This window comes from Haliotis asinina, chromosome 14 (assembly GCF_037392515.1).
Source record: "Haliotis asinina isolate JCU_RB_2024 chromosome 14, JCU_Hal_asi_v2, whole genome shotgun sequence".
Classification (NCBI taxonomy): Eukaryota; Metazoa; Mollusca; class Gastropoda; order Lepetellida; family Haliotidae; genus Haliotis; species Haliotis asinina.
Genome location: NC_090293.1, coordinates 40001 through 49410, shown reverse-complemented (window position 1 = coordinate 49410; position 9410 = coordinate 40001). Strand labels below are relative to the sequence as shown.

At 44.8% G+C, this 9410-nt stretch overlaps 1 pseudogene; it reads left to right on the top strand.

The window, feature by feature from the left end:
* Positions 1-5027: 5027 nt before the first annotated feature.
* On the top strand, positions 5028-5146 carry LOC137262325 (5S ribosomal RNA; annotated as a pseudogene).
* The last annotated feature ends 4264 nt before the right edge of the window (positions 5147-9410 follow it).

Below are 9410 nucleotides of genomic sequence, written 5' to 3'. Positions count from 1 at the left end.
TACTTAGTTTTAAGTATCAGTGAATCAGTTGAGGTGTTAGGATAGCTCAAAGTAAGAAGAAAAATTGAAATGAACCAGACTATATATTGCAAGCAAAAGGTATGGGAGCTCTTCATGGGCACTTTGAACAACATTGTAGGTCTTGAAGTCAAGCAACTTGTTGAATATTCTTTGAGTCTGAGTGAAATGAAACATTGTGAAAAAAAGCATAAGGCAAGGGTGCTGAAACACACCAGCACCATGTTAGATTCAAACACTGAGACACAACAGACTGGTTCATGGGGAACTTCCCAAGCAGCTTGTGGTAACTGGGCACAAAGACATAAACTGTTAGGCTGTTTAGAAAGTATTGTTAAAATGAGAATACTGACTGGTATTGATCTTATCTTATATGGCAATACAGGTCACTCATTTACTATAAATCCTAGTGTTTTCCAAAATGAGAATACTGACTGGTATTAATCCTATCTTCCATGGCAATACAGGTCACACATTTACTATAAATCCTAGTGTTTTCCAAAATGAGAATACTGACTGGTATTAATCCTATCTTCCATGGCAATGCAGGTCACACATTTACTATAAATCCTAGTGTTTTCCAAAATGAGAATACTGACTGGTATTAATCCTATCTTCCATGGCAATGCAGGTCACACATTTACTATAAATCCTAGTGTTTTCCAAAATGAGAATACTGACTGGTATTAATCCTATCTTCCATGGCAATACAGGTCACACATTTACTATAAATCCTAGTGTTTTCCCAAATGAGAATACTGACTGGTATTAATCCTATCTTCCATGGCAATACAGGTCACACATTTACTATAAATCCTAGTGTTTTCCCAAATGAGAATACTGACTGGTATTAATCCTATCTTCCATGGCAATATAGGTCACACATTTACTATAAATCCTAGTGTTTTCCAAAATGAGAATACTGACTGGTATTAATCCTATCTTCCATGGCAATACAGGTCACACATTTACTATAAATCCTAGTGTTTTCCAAAATGAGAATACTGACTGGTATTAATCCTATCTTCCATGGCAATGCAGGTCACACATTTACTATAAATCCTAGTGTTTTCCAAAATGAGAATACTGACTGGTATTAATCCTATCTTCCATGGCAATGCAGGTCACACATTTACTATAAATCCTAGTGTTTTCCAAAATGTACACATCTATATCTCTTAAACAAAGTGTTAGTACATATTCTGTAGGTGGGAGAGGGTTTTCTAAGTTGGATAATTTGTTCTTCATTTTTCTTCAGTAAACAAAATGTGTATCACTCAATATAACCAATAATGCTTCTTAGTGACAAACCTGTTTGTATATTTGATAGTAATTAATAGTAAAAATATTTTTAGAACAGAACATTGATTATCCTTTTATCACAAGAAAGTTCTGTTTGCAGCCATTCAAACTTCTCAGTAATGAATCGGTTTGACGTTCACCCAACTCTACTCACTAGAGGTTACACTGGTCCATTGTACCCATAGTGGTTCCTGTAATTAATGTTCTAGTTTAATGTCTGTCATTCCACTGTCTGTCAATTGGGTGTCTGTCTATTGGGAGTTATCCTAGTGAATGGTTGAAGTGACTATACAGGAGCTCATTGGCCCTCATCTATGATGCTGTATTTCCCTTCACTCCTTTGTAGCTGTCACTATGTATAGAAGTTAGTGTACTGGGCCCAAGATTTTGATCATAAAATGTACATGCATTCTTGGTGGAGGCAAAGACCTTTTTATCTAACCAGCATGAAACCTCACATATTCTACACTTCATGCATAAACTCTGTCGGTCTCACCAGGTCAACTGAAAAGGAGAATTGCGTCATCACGTTAAAACACCTGTGGAATTAGTTGTAAAGTTTCTATCTTGCATAATTCATATGTTCGAAATACATCCTGTATGAGAACATTGATGTACGCACATTTATACATACAAATGTCTTTAATGTAGGAGGTGGAAATTCAGGAATCACAAGTACATATCTAGTTCAGAACTCCGAATCCGAATGTTAAGTATACTCTTCACCAAAAATTAAGCAACAAGTAATTCCATTGTAATATCTTTATCAACCTGGAAAGCCATTTTTGCCAACATATTACTTAAAGATAAATATTCAAAGAACAAACAATTCTTTTGTGAATGTCAGTTTTGTGTATCGTTTGATATTGACAACATCACCGGAACACAACCACCCTGAGGAAAATTACACAACTCTATGGCGTGAACATGCTCCGTTCTTCACACATGCACCCTGACTGGTGTAAACCTACCTGTAATCATTTGTCTTATTCAACAACTCTGTATAAAATTTCATGTCAATTCTATGTATCTGTTGACATTGACAACATCACCTGTACACAACCACTCTGAGGAAACACATTCAAAATGTGAGACATGGATTAGCTCCACTCTTCAAACATGCACCCTGATCATTGGAAATCATTGGTCTGATACAGCAAGCCTGTTCTAACTTCATTTTTGTGGATAAAACTGCATGTCCATGGGTTCAAATGCCTGAGAAAAAGTTGTTAATGATGTTGTTAAGATCACCAACATCACAGCTATGGACAGACCTGCAAGGGGACTTCATTCTAATCCCCATGAACATGCTTGGGGTATTATGTGAAGTTGTGTTTCTTGTGAACATGGTCAATCCCTAGACTCTGGATGACCTTGAACAGGCGTTACAGAGAGAATGGCAGAACATTCATGATTCAACCACAACAACTATTAAGGTTCATTTCGTCAATGCAAAGACTTCTGGAAGCATGCATTTGTGCTCCTGGTGGTCCTATCAGATAGTGAACACCACTCCACTGTCCAAAACTAACCTTACACGAAATGTTCACATTTTTCTCCATCAGTGGAGCACATTTTGCACAACTGTTTTCATTATTAAATGCTTTTGATCATCTGCAAGTCTAATATTGCTCAATCCCATTTCCTTTCCTTTTCTTCATCATGAATATATATCTTTTAGCTTCCTATTACAACATCCCATGATTTGCATTTCCAATAAATGAAAATGTAATGAGACCAAAAATGTGTGTTACTGAGCATTTTGTTAGGAATATATCAACCATGCCAGAACTGAAGTCGTTCTATGAACTGCATTGAAGGGTGATAGATTTGCCTTCACAGTGTGTGTACCACGTATCATTTGCACGGTCAGACACACTGTATACTGCAGTCATCATGCTGTACATGAGATCTTTTTCCATTAGTCATAAGTACAAGTCAAGTATTGCAGCACGACATCATGAGCTAAACTGAACATATGTACCATTAACAAGTGGCAAGGCAAATTGATTCATGTCAGCATGCATTTGCATGTGGGCTATGGCTCCTCAAAGATTTGTTTATAGCCAGGTATGAAAGAAAAGCCTGTCCAACCGCCCAAAAGGGACATTATTTCTGTCAGACAGTCTAAATGGGCCAGCCCAATCATCTGGCAAGAACTTTAGATGTTGCATACATATGAGCAAATTCACCATGTCTTGGTGTCTGGTTACATCCTTTGGGGACTGGTAACATTTGAAAATGACCCGTACTACGAATGTCTGGATTGGTTTTCGGTTTATTTCATGCACTGCTGATAGTAAAATAATACTGAACATTGTGATTTTGCTGTCATCACCTCATACAGGTTTGCCTGGAAAAGTACCCCTATCATTCACAAAGGCTGCTGCAATACATGGTCTATCAAGAAAGTAGTGTTGAAAGATCAACCTCAAATCAGCAAAACACATTTACACCTTAACATGAGGCATCACAGAGCTCCATTCTATTGAAGTGTGTATGTCCCAGGGTTAAAGCATTATTCAATCATTATGATAATATGCAATTTTCAGTGGTCAGGTTTGACTTGTTGCATTATTGTGACATGCTTGATGTTGCACATGGTGCTGAGCAAAACAGCACACAAGAGCACATCAACCTCAACCCCCTGCCCAATGTGTAAAATACAGAACAGCCCAAAGGCACTGACTGAAATTGGTACTGTGCACAGTAGCTATAAGCGAAGGTCAAATGACATTATGTCCATTTGAAGCTTATTTGTGACACTTATCCCCCTTGTAAACAATAAGTGCAGGCATGAGTACACTGACTTCTGAGTTATTGTACCAGACAAGTCAGAGAAAGAACAGTTTGTATTTGTCCTCTCATACATCATTTCATACACCATAATTATTTTAAAATTTAACGTGGAAAGGAATAAAACACAAGCTGAAAAGAAAATGTGCTGTTGGCTGAAGGCATGGGATGTATATCATGATATGGTATCTCTGAAAATTCCTGAAACAGGAAGGGGAAAGTGATGGAGGGAAAGTGGAGGCAGGGCATACCACATGAACATGCCTACCTATAGATACAACATACAACATGGGCTAGGTATAGATCCAACATGACCACAGCATTTGTCATCAGCAAGTCACTGTATTCTTACCTTTTCGGTTTCCACAGCTATCCATACTCCCATGAATAAACGTGTACCACTTGCCTCTGTGTAGGGGAAACAGCGCCAGTGCTGTAGGAGAGCACGATAATCGTCCTTGCGCTTTCCTGCACACTGTCGTCTGCTCTTAAGGGGTGATACATTTCCTTGATGCTGCTCTCGGGATCAAATAGCACGAAAGACACGGTGCTGAAAACGGTCATTGGGGATTAATAAAATGAAAGCGTCATAACATGTCACTTTAATGGTCATCATTGTGTATATATTATACTTTTTTATCTATTTTTCATTAAATGTCGGGGAAACTTATGACACATTCTGTCATGTATCCCTGGGCCGTCGGTGATATAAAGTAGTCCCCATTTTTTTCATCCGTCGAAACGTTTTGGTTTTCAGTGTTAGTATTGTTTATTGTTATTTGTACGTTGTAGGAACCTATTTCGCGTGGTGTTTGGCATAGTGTGCCTCGCGTTGTTTTGTATTTTGTTTGGCACTCTTTTCTTTCATTTTTGAGCACGTCTCCAAAATACTTTCTACTTTTCCTTAAGTCTTCTGTGACCACACCACTGGTAAAGCACCGCTTCTCGTCTGGTCCGCGAAGTGAATCCCTGTCGGGCCGGGATAGTACTTGGATGGGTGACCGCCTGGGAACTCCCGGTGCTGTAGACCTCTTTTTTTTTTCTTTTTTTTTCCGTTCAAGTGTCCGAGAGGCTGGTTGGTGGGACCGCCGTGGCATGTCCGCCCGTCCCGTCTTTGGTTGTCCATCATATCGGGCGTGGAATGTTGTTTGTCCCCCCAAATGGATGGAGGTAACGGAGCGCGTTAGGGAAGGGGCAGGGCTGGCTAGGGCTAGGGCTGGCACCTTAAACGAAGTTAAGATTAGGGCAAGAGCTAGGGTTAAGAACGCACATCGAGTGAACGGATACGGTTAGGGCAAAAGCTAGGGTTAGCACCACAGATGAAGTTAAAGGATACGGTAAAGGTTAGGGTTAGGGCAAGGGTTAGGGTTAGCACCGCAAATGGAGTGAACGGATACGGTTAGGGCAAGAGTTAGGGTTAGCACCAGAAATGGAGTGAACGGATACGGTTAGGGCAGGAGTTAGGGTTAGGGTTAGCACCAGAAATGAAGTGAACGGATACGGTTAGGGCAGAAGTTAGGGTTAGCACTAGAAATCGAGCTAACGGATACGGTTAGGGTTAGGGTTAGCACCACCAATCGACTTAACGGATACGGTTAGGGCAAGGGTTAGGGTTAGCACCGTAGATGAAGTGAACGGATACGGTTAGGGCAAGACCTAGGGTTAGCACCATCGATGAAGTGAACGGATGCGGTTAGGGCTAGAGTTAGGGTTAGCGCCGCAAATGGACTTAACGGATACGGTTAGGGCAGAAGTTAGGGTTAGCACCATGGATGAAGTGAACGGATGCGGTTAGGGCAAGAGCTAGGGTTAGCGCCGCAAATGGACTTAACGGATACGGTTAGGGCAGAAGTTAGGGTTAGCACCATGGATGAAGTGAACGGATACGGTTAGGGCAAGAGCTAGGGTTAGCGCCGCAAATGGACTTAACGGATACGGTTAGGGCAGAAGTTAGGTTAGCACCATCGATGAAGTGAACGGATACGGTTAGGGCAAGAGCTAGGGTTAGCACCAGAAATGAAGTGAACGGATGCGGTTAGGGCAAGGGTTAGGGTTAGCACCGCAAATGGACTTAACGGATACTGTTAGGGCAGAAGTTAGGGTTAGCACCAGAAATCAAGTGAACGGATACGGTTAGGGCAAGGGTTAGGGTTAGCACCAGAAATCGAGTTAACGGATACGGTTCGGGCAAGGGTTAGGGTTAGCACCAGAAATCGAGTTAACGGATACGGTTAGGGCAGGACTTAGGGTTAGCACCGCAAATGGACTTAACGGATACGGTTAGGGCAGGGCTTAGGGTTAGCACCATAGATGAAGTGAACGGATACGGTTAGGGCAGAAGTTAGGGTTAGCACCAGACATGAAGTGAACGGATACGGTTAGGGTTAGGGTTAAGGTTAGCACCAGAAATGATGGTAACGGATACGGTTAGGGCAGAAGTTAGGGTTAGCACCAGAAATGAAGTGGACGGATACGGTTAGGGTAGGACTTAGGGTCAGCACCGCAAATGGACTTAACGGATACGGTTAGGGCAGGACTTAGGGTTAGCACCATAGATGAAGTGAACGGATACGGTTAGGGCAGAAGTTAGGGTTAGCACCAGACATGAAGTGAACGGATGCGGTTAGGGCAAGGGTTAGGGTTAGCACCAGAAATGATGGTAACGGATACTGTTAGGGTTAGCACCGTAGATGAAGTGAACGGATACGGTTAGGGCAAGAGCTAGGGTTAGCACCATAGATGAAGTGAACGGATACGGTTAGGGCAGAAGTTAGGGTTAGCACCAGAAATGAAGTGAACGGATACGGTTAGGGCAAGAGCTAGGGTTAGCACCGCAAATGGACTTAACGGATACGGTTAGGGCTGGACTTAGGGTTAGCACCACAAATCGAGCTAACGGATAGTGTTAGGGCAGAAGTTAGGGTAAAGACGAAAAATCGAGCCGGCCCGTTGCGGCGCGCTTTTTTAGGTTGTGTTTTTGAGAGTGACTTGTGGGGCGCGTTGTGGGATGCCTGTTTTTGGAGGTGTTGCGTGACGGGCGTGCCGCCGTCCCGTTTTTCAGTCCGTTGGGGTGCGCTTTTTTAGATTGTGTTTTTGAGAGTGACCCGTGGGGCGCGTTGTGGGGTGCATGTTTTTGGAGGTATGGCGTGGCATGCGTGCCGCCGTCCCGTTTTTCAGTCTGTTGAGGTGGGCTTTTTCAGATTGTGTTTTTGAGAGTGACCCGTGGGACGCGTTGTGGGATGCCTGTTTTTGGAGGTATGGCGTGACGGGCGTGCCGCCGTCCCGTTTTTCAGTCCTTTGAGGTGGACTTTTTTAGATTGTGCTTTTGAGAGTGACCTGTGGGGCGCGTTGTGGGATGCATGTTTTTGGAGGTATGGCGTGACGGGCGTGCCGCCGTCCCGTTTTTCAGTCCGTTGAGGTGCGCTTTTTCAGATTGTGTTTTTGAGAGTGACCTGTGGGACGCGTTGTGGGATGCCTGTTTTTGGAGGTATGGCGTGACGGGCGTGCCGCCGTCCCGTTTTTCAGTCCTTTGAGGTGGACTTTTTTAGATTGTGCTTTTGAGAGTGACCCGTGGGGCGCGTTGTGGGATGCATGTTTTTGGAGGTATGGCGTGACGGGCGTGCCGCCGTCCCGTTTTTCAGTCCTTTGAGGTGGACTTTTTTAGATTGTGCTTTTGAGAGTGACCCGTGGGGCGCGTTGTGGGATGCCTGTTTTTGGAGGTATGGCGTGCCGGGCGTGCCGCCGTCCCGTTTTTCAGTCCTTTGAGGTGGACTTTTTTAGATTGTGCTTTTGAGAGTGACCTGTGGGGCGCGTTGTGGGATGCATGTTTTTGGAGGTATGGCGTGACGGGCGTGCCGCCGTCCCGTTTTTCAGTCCGTTGAGGTGGACTTTTTTAGATTGTGTTTTTGAGAGTGACCCGTGGGGCGCGTTGTGGGATGCCTGTTTTTGGAGGTATGGCATGACGGGCGTGCCGCCGTCCCGTTTTTCAGTCTGTTGAGGTGGGCTTTTTCAGATTGTGTTTTTGAGAGTGACCCGTGGGGCGCGTTGTGGGATGCCTGTTTTTGGAGGTATGGCGTGACGGGCGTGCCGCCGTCCCGTTTTTCAGTCCGTTGAGGTGCGCTTTTTTGGATTGTGTTTTTGAGAGTGACCTGTGGGGCGCGTTGTGGGGTGCATGTTTTTGGAGGTATGGCGTGACGGGCGTGCCGCCGTCCCGTTTTTCAGTCCGTTGAGGTGCGCTTTTTCAGATTGTGTTTTTGAGAGTGACCCGTGGGACGCGTTGTGGGATGCATGTTTTTTGGAGGTATGGCGTGACGGGCGTGCCGCCGTCCCGTTTTTCAGTCCGTTGAGGTGCGCTTTTTCATATTGTGTTTTTGAGAGTGACCTGTGGGACGCGTTGTGGGATGCCTGTTTTTGGAGGTATGGCGTGACGGGCGTGCCGCCGTCCCCTGTTTTGCAGTCCTTTGGGGGTGCGCCTTTTTAGATTGTGTTTTGTGGGAGTGACCTGTGGGGCGCGTTGTGGGACGTGCTCCCGTGTTGGCTTTGTGTGTCGCCCCGTTGCCGCAAGCAACCCTTTTCGGCTTCGATTTGAGTTTGGACTTGCGGGGTGCGACGGGAGGCTTGGCACGGTGCGCCGTCCGTGCGATTATGTTGTCGGCGGTGCCCCGCCAGCTTACCGTTCGCGCTGCCGCACTTGCGTCGTTGGTGGGTTGCCCTGAGCGGCGTCGACGTTTGGTCTGCGTTGGCGTTGTTTGTCTGTGATGTTTTTGGTGCGTGGTGGTGACGTGGGCGTTTGACTTTGTAGGGGAATCGCGGACATGGGTTGTTGTGGCGGGGAATTCGCGGAGTGTTGGAATGAAAGACAATGGTTCTGGGTCGGCAATTGTAAATGCGAATGCGCCTGACTGTGCCCTGTATGTCTTACGAGGTCTGACGAGGTCTTACATCGCGGACATGTATTTTTTAACGATGGCGGACGGAGCGTTTTCTTGTGTAGGAATGAAAGACAATGTTTTCCTTGCCACCTGTAAGTGAAATGAAGCCTGCCGGAAAGGCGGACGTGTACGTATGTGCCGGGCCACGGACGCACTTGCGGCATTGGGTGTTGTGTTTGAATTAAAGACAGTGGTTTCCCTAGCCACCTGTAAGTAAAATTAAACCTGCCGGAATGGCGGACGTGTATTTTTGTCACGGCGGACGGAGCGTTTTCTTGTGTAGGAATTAAAGACAATGTTTTCCTAGCCACCTGTAAGTGAAATGAAGCCTGCCGGAATGGCGGACGTGTATTTTTGTGACGG